The sequence below is a fragment of the Hyaena hyaena genome, unplaced genomic scaffold (assembly GCF_003009895.1).
Source record: "Hyaena hyaena isolate Hyena2069 unplaced genomic scaffold, ASM300989v1 scaffold_339, whole genome shotgun sequence".
NCBI classification, from domain to species: Eukaryota; Metazoa; Chordata; class Mammalia; order Carnivora; family Hyaenidae; genus Hyaena; species Hyaena hyaena.
Window position 1 is genome coordinate 1,349,068 of NW_024080971.1, and position 15,719 is coordinate 1,364,786.

General features: G+C 42.4%; 1 protein-coding gene across 1 annotated transcript in view; it reads left to right on the forward strand.

Moving 5' to 3' along the window:
* Window positions 1-15,719, forward strand: part of PTPN14 (protein tyrosine phosphatase non-receptor type 14) — a 171,202-nt gene that overhangs the window by 77,689 nt on the left and 77,794 nt on the right. The window lies entirely within an intron of this gene.

Below are 15,719 nucleotides of genomic sequence, written 5' to 3' on the forward strand. Positions count from 1 at the left end.
GCTAACCCCGGTGTTTCCCTACGATGCTAGTCAGGCAGCAACGATCCTGGGCCAGTAGAATATTGTGCCTCGCAGCATAGAAGTATTAGCTGGAGGCTGTGCGTAAAACAAGTGGGCTTGAATTTAATAAAGAATTAACCACCTAAGGGGCGCCTGGGTGACTCCGTTGGTTGAGTGTCCTACTCTTGGTTTCGGCTCAGGTCATGATCTCATGGTTTATGAGTTTGAGCCCCACATCGGGCTTTGTGCTGATGGCATGGAGCCTGCTTAGGATTCTTTCTCTCTCTCCCTCTCTCTCTTCCCCTCCCATGCTCGCTTACTTACTGTCTCTCAAAATAAAACAAATTTTTAAAAAGCGTTGAAAAAAAAAAGAATTAACCATCTAATACTTCTTTGTTCTACTCTTGCCCTTAATATGCTCCCAAGCAAAATGTAGCATCAGACTTTGGATTTGAGTAGTATGAACGTAACTGATGGTGGGAGCGGAGTTGACGAGAACATTGAGAAGGCAAGAGCTTTGCCTGTCCTAGGTCACAATAAGAGGAGACAGGAAGCCATGGATAGAGAAGAGACCTGGGATTGGGCCCACCCTCCTGCTCATTGGCTGCTTTGCCTGGAGGAAGCCACTTATCATCTGTGAAGTGACATTCCCCCGTATCTGTAAAGTGAGGGATCTGCACGTGTCTAAAGTTCCGATAGTCTGCAGTTCCATGAACGGAACAGTTGATGTCAGTTAATGTCTGTACAGTTCACTTATTGGTAAGATTTTTCCATTAAAATGTGTGAAGGGGTTGTCTTCTCATCAAATGGTTCTTTCTGGTAATAAAGGGAATTACATTAAGCCTCTACTTTTCACGTTTTTCTTGGATCATGGCATTTAGAGTACTCAGAAGCAATGACGTACTGAGGAGCAGGAATATTGTACTTGATTATTACATGTATGATTTCTTAGATTTGAAAATTTTATTGCATTTATTTTAAAAAATTTAAGTTGTTTGTTTGAAAGAGAGAGAATGTGTGTGTGGAGCGGGGAGTAGCAGAGAGAGGGAAAGGGAGAATCCCAAGCAGGCTCCCCGCTGACAGTGAAGAGCCCAACTTGGGGCTTGATCACAAGAACCCTGAGATCATGACCTGAGCCGGGATTGAAAATCGGATGCTTAACTGACTGAGCCACCCAGGTGCCCCAAGATGTTAAAATAGGAAGCACTTAAAATTTTTACATACATTTTGGGGTGCCTGGGTGGCTCAGTTGGTTAAGCATCCAGCTTTGGCTCAGGTCATGGTCTCACAGTTAATGAGTTCAAGTCCCGCGTCGGGCTCTGTGCTGTCAGCTTAGAGTCTGGAGCCTGCTTTGGATTCTGTGTCTTCCTCACTTGCTCTGCCCTTCCCCCACTTGTATGCGTGCACTATCTCTCTCTCTCTCTCTCTCTCTCTCTCTCTCTCTCTCTCAAAAATAAACATTAAAAAAATTTTTTTACATACATTTTAGGGTGATAGTGATAGTTTCCATCTTCTTTTTTTTTTCTTTTTAAATAAAAACTATTGTTAAATAGGTGGTATTTCTATCAGCAGAGGCCATGAAATAGCTCACAGTCTGACCCCAAAAACCTGTGTTCAGTCTTTCAGGTGTCATCCATTTGAAGCACTTGGTTCAAAACTGTTGTACACTGTTTTCAAGTTTTTTCACTTATGTAGGTTCCTTTCTGTGCGTGAAGTTATTAACTCCTCCAAATGGGACAGTTTCCACCAGCTTCTGAGTCCTTCTTGAATACTTTACATCGTGTTGGGAACACAGCATTAGGTTAATAAGTACATGCTGATCCGGGGCTCTTGGACTAGGAAATGCAAGGCAGTGGGTAACAAGGATGAAACACGGACTATAAATTAATACATATTGGGCAAAGTTCAGTCTGTAAGAAAAAACGAAGTGGTGTTCCTCTAGACAGACTTATTTTGTCAGGTCAATTGTTAAGGAGGAGAAGCTGCAATAAATGGTAAGGGACTCAGAAATTGTGCTTTATGAAGTTAAAAAGGGTTGTTTAAGCTTAGGAAAACAAAGGCTTGGGGCGCCCAAGTGGCCCAGTCAGTTAAGTGTCCAACTCTTGGTTTAGGCTCAGGTTACCATCCCGCGGTTTGTGAGATCGAGCCCCGTGTTGGGCTCTGCACTGACAGTGCTGAACCTGCTTGGGATTCTCTCTCCCCCTCTCTCTTGCTTTTTCTCTTGTGTGTGGGGGGGGGATTATATGCTAACTCTGGAGCACAAAATTTGGGCCAATAATAAGTGAAGTACAAGGAGTTGAAAGACTTTGGTTATTTGGCTCAACATCAGAACACAGTTTCTAATAATTAAAGCCACAAAAAGGTGAACAAGCAGACCTATAACAGGCTGAGTGCCCTGGTTTATAGAAGTGCTGTGGCACTGAGTGGGTAGATGGGGAGTTGTCTGGGAGAGGAGACCGCCATATTGGGTAGGATGTTGGACTGGATCAACAGTTCTCAAACAGACCAGGACTTGCTGTATTATAATTACCTGGAGTATTTATTATAAATGCAATTCTAGGGCTGAAACAGAAGTCTAAACTGAAATGTCTAGGGCTGCGGATCAGAAGAATGTATTGTTTAAAATAAATGATATTCTTCAGGTGGTTCTGATATTCATCCACTCAGTAATTAACACATTCGTTAACCCCTAAAGCTCGTTATAGCTTAAGATTTTCCGGGTAAGTAAACTTAATGTCAGATTACTTGCCTATCCATATTTGCGTTCACAAGCTGAAACAAAAAGTGTTTTAAATCTCAAAAATTTGAGTTATAAAGTAAGAATTTTGATGGTCGGGGTTATTGAGACCGGAGATTAGGTAGGGCTTCTTTCCTTTTTCTTCAGAATTTCCTTTCTCCTCAATTAGCTTGGTTCATTTAAGATGAACTTTGATTGGGAGGGAATGAAATCTTTTCCAACCCAGGGTTTTGAAGCAAACTCTGTTATTGTCATTTGATCAGAAAAACTAACAAAATAAAATGTTGAAGGACATTTTTAGACTTAAACACAGAAGTAAACCGTTCATTTGTTAGGTATAACCTTCTCGCTATGGCAAAGAACGTTTAAAGTTAGGAGCTAGGTTAGCATGAGGCGTTATGGGGTTTTGTTTTTGTGGTTTTTTTTCCAGCATTGCAGAAATTTTTGTTACTCCAAGAAACCCTAAAACTGGAATGTGCCAAGGGGCATCAGGGCAAGTGAAAGACTTTAGTTGGGAAGGTGAGAAAATAAGAGAGAGAAGTAGTATAAGTACAGAAAGGAAAATTGATGGAGAAGGAAAACAGAGAGAGAATGACATATACTTGGGAAGTGACCCAGGTATGATTCCTGAGATGTGCCATGGGTTGTAGGCGTATAGACTAGAGTGCAAAGGAGACCTGGTTTGGACAGAATAACATTTTTAACTGTGCAACGTTCCTGGCTTTGGTGTTGGACATGAAGAAATGAGCTGAACTCGAGGTGAAGGACGCCACCAATGGTCATTAGAAGCCTTTGGGAATCTGAGCCTTCTTGGGAGGTTTTAGAAGCACGGGGGTGCAAACTGAATACTGAAACCCTCTTCCAGGCAGAGCAGCCAAGGAGGAGCAGCTGTGGTAGGGCAGGATTCCAGAGGACTGTTTCACAGAAGGCCCCAGCAACATTCATTAGGAGCTGGGTAGTGACAGACTCTTGCGCCGTTTGCTGTGACCCACGTGAGCAGGCGTCTGAGGTGGAGACGGGCTTGGAGAGCACCTGGGATCTGCGGCATCTGACACAAAACAGTTAGTCTTTGTGATGTCCCGCAGACCAAGATATTTGCATAGATTAGAAAGAGGAATCCGTCTTTCACTGTGGGCAAGCCCTTGGAGGAGGCAACCACTTGGCCATCCGTCTGCGCTTAAAAAATAAGCCTTTGTCTGGAGCCCACCAAACTTGTTTTCACCCAACACATGTTGGCAAAGGTTTGGCTAATTCTCTTGGAGAAGAAAACGGGTTCTATGGCATTCGTAGGGCCCAGCCATTTCTCGTTTCCGAATAAGGACAAAGAATTTAGAATTCACTCTGGTTGGTTGGGGGGTACTTGTGGACCCACATGTATCAAGGCACATGGCAGTGGAAGGAGGATATATTTAAAAGGTCTGTGTTTCATTTCTTGTCCTCAGACAATCCCAGCCCTGAAAACTGGGAGGTTAAGAGTCCTGAGAACAGCACGACAAAAGAGAAGGAAATCTGCTAAGATACTATGATTGAGCTGGAGACGAAATGCACAATCCAAGCCCTACACAGAGGTGATAATTGAACAAGAAGGCAAAAGATTTCAAAAGGAGGATTCACATAGGCATCCACATGGACGGAAAATATCTTGATATTCTTACAGAAGCGCTAAAAAGTTGATACAAAAGACACATTGGTAGACAGATGGAAGATGAGTCACGAAACCGTAGGAATTAAAGAGATTAAGCCCAGGGTTCGTTAGCCCCACTCCAAACTGTAAGATACGTGACTTTGGGGCTTCAAAAATGGTAGTTTTCCCACTTTGGTTAAAATGACTCAAGGGACGGGACCACCATAATTTTTTCCACTTCGCTTTGCTTCCCCTGTTCCTTTTTGCCAGCTCTGCTGCTCAGGAAAGAGACTCTTGCTTGCGATTCCTCTCCCCCCATTATGCTCTCCTCCTGACTCAAAGGAAAGATTTTTGTAATGTGTTTTAATGATCTGCATAGCAACAGGCTCCGTATAAACAGAGGGTTTTCAGATTTTTCTGGCCACAATAAGAAAAAAGATGGTTTGTGAGAGGTGGAGAAATTCTTCGTCAAACAGAAGGATACTTAATAATAGCAAGAGGAAGCCAGAAAACTGCTGGCCAAGGTTACTGCTTTGAGTTTAGCTCTGGGCTTTTTCCAAGCCTTCTCTCCAGTGAGGAAGCTCCTCTTTCGTTTCTTCAGCACGAAAGAGAAAATGTTTAAAAGAGTCATTTTTTTTTTCCAGGGTGAACTTAGGCTGCAGAGTGTAAGTTGCTGACCATATGGTCTCTAAAATTTTTTAATTCTTGGTCGTTTTTCTTTTACCAACATGTGTTCGTCTTTGCACTGCTCACTGTTGAGTGGTACATTTGCACGGTGCAGAGGAGCTTCTAATTGTCCTTTTTTTCCGGGACCGGCTTGTAGCCTACCTGTGCAGGTGGGGCTGTCTTTCCTCCTAGCTGTGCCGAAGCACACGCAGAGAGCCAGTGCTCCAGCCAGCGCAGCTGCTCCCCTCGCCAAGGACAGGTTTAGCCTATCTGGTACATCTAGTGGACATTCCAGGGCCGTGGGGCCTGTTCCAAGCTCCCTCTGTCGAGTGGGTGCTTGCTCTGTGTTTTCTGAGCTTCTCAACCTCAGTGGGGCTCCCTCCTGCTAGGCTCATGGTTCTTCTGTGCCCCTCCCAGCTTCTCAAGTGATGGTCCACGAAGCCAAATTCTAGCCCGCTAGGTCCGCCTTCCGGTTATCACCCACAGGACTTAGAAAGTACGCAGTCTCTGCTTGGGACCATATAGGGCATTCTTCAAGGTTAAATGAAGTTCTGCGTGGGAAGAACTTGCTAGATGAGATGGGAATAGATGCCCACACTGAAAATTGCACTGTTTTCCTCTTAAAGAAGGGAAGTGCATTTCTTCATGATGGCAAGTGACAAGGGACTTAGGCTATTAAGTTTTTAGACTATCACGGGGGCTCTTTCCCTCCAGTTACATATTTGGGCATATGGCATATTGATGGCAAAGCCAAAGTAGATGAAACCTTACGTCTCCATCAAGGCCAACAAGGTGGGCCTTTTGATTTTTTTCTTTTTAACTGGGTTTCAGGAAGTAGTTCCATTGGCCTTACAAAAGCTTTCTTCACCTTTCCTTTCTTGTAAATACCAATGCTGTCCCCGCTTAGGCTCTCCCAATGTGCCTTGAGTGCTATTGTAAACAAGTCAGTGTTCACCCGTTGTTTAAAGTGTCTCTTTTAAAAGCTCTAATTATGGTAATGTTTCCATTTCCTTTTACAACACCATTTATTTTGTTCCTCCGGTTCTTTGAGTTCTTTTATTATTTTGAAATGTCATTTTAATGGCTATTTAAAGTTTGCCCGTGGGCTGGGAAATAGGGACTCCCTTCAAGTCAGACTTAAGATTCAGCGTGAGTCCGCCTTAGATAATATAATTTGCTGAGAATGGCAAATCCTCCTCCTGGCCAGCTCCAGCTGGTGAATGGGAACTTGTTTTCTCTTTCTCTCTCTCTCTCTCACTCTCTGTCTCTCTCTCACTCTTTCCCTGTTGATAGTTGAGAACAGAGTTGTTTCTGCCAGATATTTTAGATGTTTTAAGATGCTAGTGATACTAGGATTTAGCCTTCAACATTATTCCGGGTGGGTAATGTATTGTTTGATGGGATCAAGAGAGGAAAATGGCTGTCTGTAATATGCAGAGAAGTCTTCAAGGGAAGAACTGCTCCCCAAAAGATTAGTTGATAAAAGTGTTGGTCGCCATTTGCATTATTTTGCATTTCAACTATTAGGAAGCACCTTTTTTCCTGTTTGGCACTTTGCCAGTCAGCGGGGGTGGAAAATGTACAGATCCCCACAATCCCCCTCTTTTGCAAAGAGCTGTGTGTCTCCAAGCAGCTTTTAATTTCATTTCCAAGTATTTGATTTATTGCGATTTGAGTTTGGCCTTAAAGCCTACGTTGCTGACCCTACTTACCTCCTGGAGAAAGAAGGCTTTCTCACGGTTTTGGTGAAACCCGGAGGGCCCGGCAAGGGTCTTTCAAAACCAGGGCCAGCCTCCGGGGCCTGTGGCATGTGCAGGGAGTTACAGCCCTGTGCTCAGAAAGGCCCCACCCCTGGTTTAATGCTCTGCCGGGGACCCTCTTGAAATTGTTAGCAATTTTTGAGCCACAGACCCTGCAGTTTTATTTTTCACTAGGCTCTGCAAGTTGTGTTGCCGGCCCTGCCCAGGACAGCCTCCTATTTCCATCTCTGTTCGTTCTCTTCTTGTTTTGTTGTTACCTTGTTAGTTATTACTCTTAGTTAAGGGTAGATCTGAGTGTACACTTATGGGTGTGATCAAAGAGAAAAAGTAAGTTAAAAAAAATGCTCTGGAACAAAAATAAAATTCTTGCTATCTATGCAAATATGACAGTAGAAATGTGGCCCTGGTAACCATTTCTGCTCCCAGACCTGACTCACTGGAAAGTCCTTCAGTCTGTTCTAAAATCAGTTCGGGCTCCTAGAGGGAAGCTGATTGATGAGCGTCTCTCATTCCTCCATCAGGATTTCTTCATGGTTTATATGAAGAAGATGACTTTGCAAAGTTTATGCGTCTCTTAAATCAAGAGTACGCCTTAGCCCCTGCTTCATGTTCAAGTCTTCCGAATACACGGAGCTTCTTGTCCAACTCCCTAACCCCCACGCTCCAGGAAAAGGAGTTTGCGAGATATGCAGGCATGTTGTTAGCTAGTTAGGCAACCTACTGCCACTAGAAAAACAAAGTGTAGACAAATAAATGAAGTTAGCACATGAACATAATCTGTGTTTTTTTAAATAATCTTTCCCTTTATGGGAGAGAAAATAAACAGTAATAAAAAACCAGAATATTTTAGTAATATCAGTTGACATTATCATTCATTGTAGGTGTCCTATCATGAATGGAAAAATCAGAATTTCAAAAGCAAATGTATCAGAAGCGTCATTCATATTTCAAAAGAAGCCTTCATGCAATGTTAGGGTTCCTTAATGCCCCTGACATTTGATCTTCACCCTTTCTAAAGCCAGATGTGCTTATGTATGTTTTAATCATTAGTAAAACAAAGTTTCCCCCAACATAGGTGAAGCCGTGTACCTCAAAGAAACCTTTGCTTTTAAAGTGTTAAACTTACTTTGTTTGTAATCATAGGCTAATGTGTATTTGATGATCTATCCTGAACATTTCTAAAGCAACCAAAATCATGCTCCCATTAAGCCATGGGAGTTATTTGAAAATAACTCGATTTCTTAAGCAAGGTTCCTAATTGTATTCTTTGTGGATTTCTTGATTTCCGAAGATAAATTTGTTCATTCACTTAGTCATTGATTCCAAAATAGTTCTTAATCAGAGTGCCACTGCAGAAGACTGAGAAAGATTCTACATTCGATCCATGAAATAACAAAGATTTGTAATCGAGCGTGGATTAACATTTTAGACTATTCTGGTTGTTTTTTTTTCCCTAAAAGCTGAGTAGAACATGATGATCACACACAGCAGTGTTTACCTTCAGCCGAGGGGTGGAGAGAGGGGAAAACAAACAGAAGCTATGGGAAGAGGTGTTTTGTCATGTCAAAGCACGCCAGCTATGCTCCCTGAATTTTTAAAAGACATCCACTTCCTTATAAAGGATTCTTAGGATTTGTAGGGGTATCATTACAATGGGTGGGATTGTGAACGGTGTGTTAGTTTCAAAATGCATTTTTTGAAGATCTTGGGAGGGAAATGGAACCCAAGGAATCAATGTTTTAGAATCCTTTGCTCTACCTTCTCTCCGGAGCCTCCGCACCCAGACCTTTTGGGTTGGAGTTGAGTGGGTGGGGAAGGGAGAGGGAAGTGACAGATGGAGTGTTTTCACACATCACAGAAGCTCCGAGTGCCCGAGCAGCAGCAGGATCTGGAAAGCACAGGGTCCTTCTTTGTGCTTTATAGTATCATGGTTGCCTGACCCCACCCCAGACTTGGAAACCTCCTCTGTGCGGTTCTGTGGAAGAATGTAGTTTGCATTCCATCACCCGATATCATTTCATAATAGTAATAATGACAGCGGCTGGCATATGTACGAGGGGCTGCACTAAATATCTTAAGTGCTTGTCTTTTTCAGTCTTCACCAGAACCTATGAGGCAAGCACTGTTGTTATCTTCTGAAGGACTGTTTCTAACAGAGATGGTTTTTTACATTTTTTTTAATAGTTTATTTTTGAGACAGAGACAGAACATGAGCAGGGGAGGGGCAGAGAAGGAGGGAGACACAAAATCTGAAATAGGCTCCCGGCTCTGAGCTGCCAGCACAGAACCTGATGCAGGGCTTGGCTCGAACCCACGAACCACGAGATCTTCACCTGAGCCGAAGTCAGACACTTAACCGACTGAGCCACCCAGGCGCCCCAACAGAGGTTTTATTACTAACAAGTAGAGGTTTCATCCATCAAATAAAGGGAATCTTTCATGTTACTCTGCCAGAAAAATACATCTGTCCGTGTGTGCCCCTACTACCCAGCTTTACCAGAGCAATAGGAGGTTTCTTCTTCACTGGAGTGTCAGCAAAGAAATCCAGAGGATAAAGTTCCTGTAAGGTCAAAGATTGTAAAAGGGTACCGTGAAGGTTGATTCGGGTCTACCCATAGGTTTTGTTTTCACCTGGGCCATTTTTTTTTTTTATTGGATTTGGAGGGGCGCCTGGGTGACTCAGTAGATTAAACATCCAGCTTCGGCTCAGGTCATGATCTCGTGGTTTGTGAGTTCGAGCCCCACATTGGGCTCTCTGCTCTCAGCACAGAGCCCTCTTGGTAAAGTCTGTCTCCCTCCCCCTCTTCCCCTCCCTGCTCTCTCTTACACAAATATATAAACATTTTTAAAAATTTATAATTGGATGTGGATGCCTTATAGTAATATAGGCATATGCTGTATAGCTCACCTTACTCCCTGCACTGCCCATGGGGTTACAGTCGACAGCATTTGCTCCTTTCCCATGACCTGACGGGTCTTGTAGGCATTTAGACTGTGGCCGCCGATACTTGGTCTGTCTGTATAACTCGAAGTACTTGGGTCAACTCATACCTTCTCATTGGCCCAGTTGGCTTTATGCCACTCAGCATCGAGCTGTCTTAACACTTTGGCCACCTACCAGAGACTGTAGCCGGATATGGGAGTCTCATTTCCCTTAAGCACTCATTTGAAAACTTTGTTTCTGTGTAAAATCACTCTGGGGAACTAGATTGCATGGCCCTGTACTTCCTGCGCTGGAGATGTAGCTCACGTTTTTCAGATTTCTTCTCCTTATTGCTTTCAGTATCTGCCTTGTTCTGATTACCCATAAATGGTTCCATCTGTAAGAAAGGTACCAAATGTTCTGTAGGCCAAACAAGAAAGTCACTGAAATCTGAAGCAAACATGATCTATTTAAGAAAGTATAGTTTGGGTTCTATCAAGACAGAGCAAGCTTTACTAGAGAATAGTTTTATATCTCAACATAAAACACCACACATTGCAGAGGCCAGTTGTTTCATTTCACAGACGAAGAAACAGAACCCAGGAGATACAGGGACTTTGCCCATTGTCACACAGCTTAGTGACAGAAGCCTGGCTCTTAATTTGATACTGGGATAGTTTGAGGTGAACCAAGCCGATCTACATGGCAGAGCCCATGGATAGGATTTATTCCAACTTCCAGAAAGCCTCCACCCATCTTCCCCTCCCTTGCCCTGCAACAGCAAAGGCACACTGGAACTGGAAGAGAGGAGTTTTGTCAAAAGGAAGGAAGTAGTTCAGACACAAGAAACAAAGAGTAGAGGAAAACAGGCACTTCTTTGAATGGAGGCGTTTAAATAGCGAGCATTATGTAGAGATTGGAACTAAGATGGGGTTTTATTTAATGTTAATCACTCATCTGCAGCCCTGGGCACAGAGGGAAAGTGCCAAGCTTCTAGATGACACTAAGCCCTTTAGAAGAGTGGAAAATTGAGACATTGGAAATAAACAGTAGAAAGGTGTCAGCAAGTGTCAAGTTACCAGGTGCGACTATGAAATAGTGATACTGCTTTCTGGTGCAGTTTGCGAAAGCAAGGAGTAATCATGGGGGGACATGTTGCAACATGTTTCATTTTACCCCAGCCGAACTCTCTTTCAAGGTCAGCCCGTCAATCTTAGCCTGCAGCTGGGGAGAGAGAGTAGACCTTTCACCAGCATAAAAATGTTTCCTGCCAGCATAAAAATGTGTTACTGTTGTGCGGAACAAAGCCCAGCAAATTTTACTTAAATTGAACTCAAAGCAAGTCAGACACATGATACTTTAATAGAAACTCATGGAGATAAAGCCACGTTAGAAATGCATGCTTTTGATTGGGGCAGATGTTTTGAAGGAGGCAGTCAAGACATTTATGATGGTAACTAAAGAAAGAAACCCGTCATTCGAAGGAGGACTGGAAAAGTTCACTAATTTGGATCCTTGAAAGAAATGACCGACTGTGGATCCTGATGGAAAAATTTGAAGGCAGGTTATGTATCTGCCAGACTTTGTTGTATATTTAGAATGATTGATGGAATCAGCAAAGAACTGATATTTGGTCAATCTTTAAAAAAAAAAAAAAAGCTGGGAATAAAATGTAGTTCAGTAACAAATGACTATAGTAGGAGCACAGACCTGAAGTCAGAAGACCTACCTCCGAGGAGGTACTTGTTTCTTGGTCAGGCTCTGTAAACTCAAAACTTACCTTATGTGTTTATCGTCAGTCAGGAAATGATATTAGCACAGCTTCAGAAAGCACCTATCAGTGCGTTTAAATAAAAAAGGATCTGTTAGAGGGTAGTGACCAATTGCTGCAAACCTCAGGAAGCTGTGCAGGTAGGTTATCAATCACCTGGAAGAAACCATCCTGGCCCACACTGCCTGGAAACCTACAGGGAGATGCATTCTGGGAAATGTAGTTCAGCCTCGTCACATTGAGACATTACAGTACCACCAAGGGGCTTAGTACACAATTGATGATGAACAGAATCCAAATCACAGTTTTAGTAGAAACACTATTGAATCCAGAGTTGGTACTGACTCTTGAGTTCCAGAAGTCAGAATTACCCTCAAAAGGTAAAGGTTTGGATGTAGTTGAAGATAACTTCAAATTTGTCCCTTATTCTGTCGGACACTTCCCAAAGGGGGAGCTGCCCAAACTCATTTAAACAAAAGCTGTATTGTTACCGTAAATGTATGTTCCCAGGAAGGTTCTCCACCCTCACCCCAGTCCCATACAAGGGAGCAGATATAATCCATACAGGGCCCGGGCTGTTCCTGCCCACTGTGAGGAGGTTATCAGATGAGTGTGAGGACAGAGAATAAGGCAGGCCTGGCCTTGCAGCCTCACAGATGGTCGGAGCAGCTGTTCAGGGTCTTGAAGCCAGGCGGGCTGCAGCGGGAGGTACCAGGCTGACCTGATGCTAATCTTGCAGCACTTGTAACTTGAAGAGGGTGTAGTCTGGAAAAAATAAACAGATTCCAATTAAAGATTATTTAAGGAGATGACGGACTCCTGGTGAGTGATAATTATTAAAAAAAAAAAAAAAAAGCAAAACTAAGAAACGAGGAGCCCATTGATTTTTTAAATGCAGTACTTAGCAGAATCGCCCGTGGCATTCTTTAAAAATGCAGATTCTTGTACACCACGCCTGACTTCCTGAATCAAATCTGGTTTTACTTGATTCTTTGGCACTTTAAGTGTCATAGGTGATTCTTACACTTCTTGAAGTTGGCTTGAATGGAATGCAACTATACCTTGATGTTCTTGCAGCAGTATAAGCTGTTTTGTGTTAGTAAATTGATGTTAGAGATCCTCAGGGTGGATTTCAAGGAACTGGGAAAGAATGAAAGAGTTGCAAAGTCTGGAACGTCTGGTTTAGGCTGAGCAATTTAGAGGATGGATGGTGTGTAGAACACCTGGGCATCTTCATGGGGTCCTGGAATAAACAGGTCCTGGAATAAACAACATGACAATCCAAAGTTTGGCAGGAATTTTGGTCAGTTTGTATTTCCTCTACTTCATAATGTAGCATTTTATTTATTTATTTATTTATTTATTTATTTATTTTTATTTTGTAAAAATTTTTTAATGTTTTATTTATTTCTGAGACAGAGAGACAGCGTGAGCAGGGGACGGTCAGAGAGAGAGGGAGATAACAGAATCTGAAACAGGCTCCAGGTTCTGAGCTAGCTGTCAGCACAGAGCCTGATGTGGGGCTTGAACCCACGAACCGTGACATCATGACCTGAGCCGAAGTTGGACTCTTAACTGACGGAGCTACCCAGGCGCCCCCAGAATGTAGCATTTTAACCTTTTAATTAATTAAGCTTTGATAATGCATAATAGATTATACATAATATAATGTAAGGCTTACATACATATATATATGTATATATACACACACACACATACACACACACACATATATTGTGCAAGAATTTAGCACTATGTGCATCTCTAACGAAAGCAGTAATAGCAGCTGGCCTGAATTCTATACTACATAGGGACCCTAGAACCTTAAAAGGGACCCTTTTCTACAACTTCCCCAGGCTTTGGCAGTGTAGACTTAATTTTTTTAATGTTTATTTACTTTTGAGAGTGAAAGAGCGCTTGTGCACACATACTCACAACCAGGAGACGGCCTGAGAGCAAGGAAGAGAATCTCAAGCAGGTTCTGCACTGTCGGTGCAGAGTCTGATGTGGGGCCCGAACCCACAAACCATGAGATCATGATCTGAGCCGAGATCAAGAGTCAGACACCCAACCGACTCAGCCACCCAGGTGCCCCTTTTGACTTCATTTTAATTTTTACAAAATGAGAATTTTTTTTAAACTGAGAATTCTGTACATGGATTTCAGTAATTCTCTTGCCATCTCTGGTTTGTCGATTTCTGCTGCATTTAGTTAAAGGTGAAATAGGTAAGTTGAGAAACAGTCTAGAGTGGTGAAAGCATTGAAGTTTCTTTTCATGATCAGTTTTTTAAAAATATATATCATTTTCTAGACTGGTTTATTGAACCTTTGATTCCACCTATCAACAAGAAGCACAATATATTTAAGTAAAAACAAACTTTTAATGCAAACTTCTGTGACCACCTCCTTACTATACATGTCAAGAGATTTTGTGTTGCTTATGTGTGCACATACCCCTCCCCCCTATGATTTTGCAATGTCCTCCCTGTTGTTAGGAGTGAATGCGTTATCCTGAAAGCTAATATTCTGACAATCTTTCACCCACAAAAAAATTCATGGTTATTTATTTTTTTTAAAGGCTTGGAAATCATTTATCCACAGGAAGTGGGAAAATACCAAAGTTAGGAAAACAGTATTCTTTATACCTCGTACATTTTCAAAAGGGGTGTCACAAATTATTTAACCATGACACTCTAAAGTTGGCATTTTTCCTTTCCTACTTAATGTGGTTATTTGCTAAGTTGTAGCATTGTATAATTATAACTCTAATACAGTTAGAAATGTATTTAGAGCTTGAATGTCTGTAGGAGAAGAATGTTGAGTTGACCTACAGAGATTCTTGTCTATTGCTGATGCTTGCATTTTATCCAAAAGCACATATACAAAACAAATCTAAAACATTTTACCTTGCCTTACCCTTGACTCAGTATATAAGTAATTGCATTAGAAAGCATTCAAATGAAAGAGGGAATCAATCTAGCTTTTTGACCATGGGGAATGAAATACATATATTTAGTTGTCTAGAGTAGTATTTGCTGATATGGTGAAGGAGGCCTGTTTGGGCATTGTACAGATTCTCTTCTTATGGTTTTCATTTAAGAAACAGAATTTTGTCATGATAAAGGACATTACAGATCATCAACTCTGACTCCTTGTGAAACCAGCCTGATCACAGCCAAGCAGTCAGGCATCTGCTTCCTGAGTGGTGTCCCCATGCCCCCCGTATCCTCTGCTGGACACAGTCCAGCCACCGCTGCACTCCCCCACCCCCAGCCCGGTCCGTGGACTGGTATCTGCTATTTACAAGACAGTCCTTCTACCTTTTTTCGTGATTCTCAATGCTTTCCCCAGGCTCACTCTAGTTTCCTGTAATTTTCAAGTATCTTTAATATCTGCTTCTCATAGATCCCTTTCCTTCTGTCCTCAACCACGTCCTTTATTCTATCTTAAAAATTAACCACAGGGATGCTTGGGTGGCTCAGTAGATTAGACATCTGACTTCGGCTCAGTCATGATCTCACGGTTCATGGGTTCGAGCCCTGCGTTGGGCTGTGTGCTGACAGCTCAGAGCCTGGAGACTGCTTTCAGATTCTGTGTCTCCCTCTCTCTCTGCCCCTCCCCTGCTTGTGCTCTGTCTCTCTGTCTCTCTCAATAATAAACATTTAACCACAAAATATTTATACTTCTATATATTTTTATACCTTTATGCTTCCTAATTACTGTTGAATATCTCTCTTACCTTTGGATGTCTGGGTTTTTGCTTGTTTTCTTGAAAATTGTTTGTCATCGATTTTGCTCACATTGTTCTCTTGAAGGTTATCAAAGGACACCCCCACCTCTGAACCAGCGGCCTTTTCTTACTCCCGTTCTCTTCACTCACGTACAACACTAGACACAGAGAGCCCGCTCCCTGAAATCCTCTTTCTTGTTTTTTGGTGTCTTACACCTCACCCAAGCTCAGGCCCCCGGCTTTTCATCTTCTACACCCCCCAGTTTGCCAGAACCCTGCCCGTCTAAGTATATTCTCTTTAAAACGACCTGCAGTAGACCTCAGTTATCTCTTTAGCCTTTACAAGTAGTTTCTGACATATGTGTCATCATTTTGTATCCCCCCCCATCTTATTTTTGATTTCCTGTCATTCATATCCCGAATATCTACCGTGTACAGGGAACCAGAAGCCTAGACAAAATACAGCCCTTTTCTCCAGGAGCCTGCATTCGTGTGAGCCCCTTTGCTT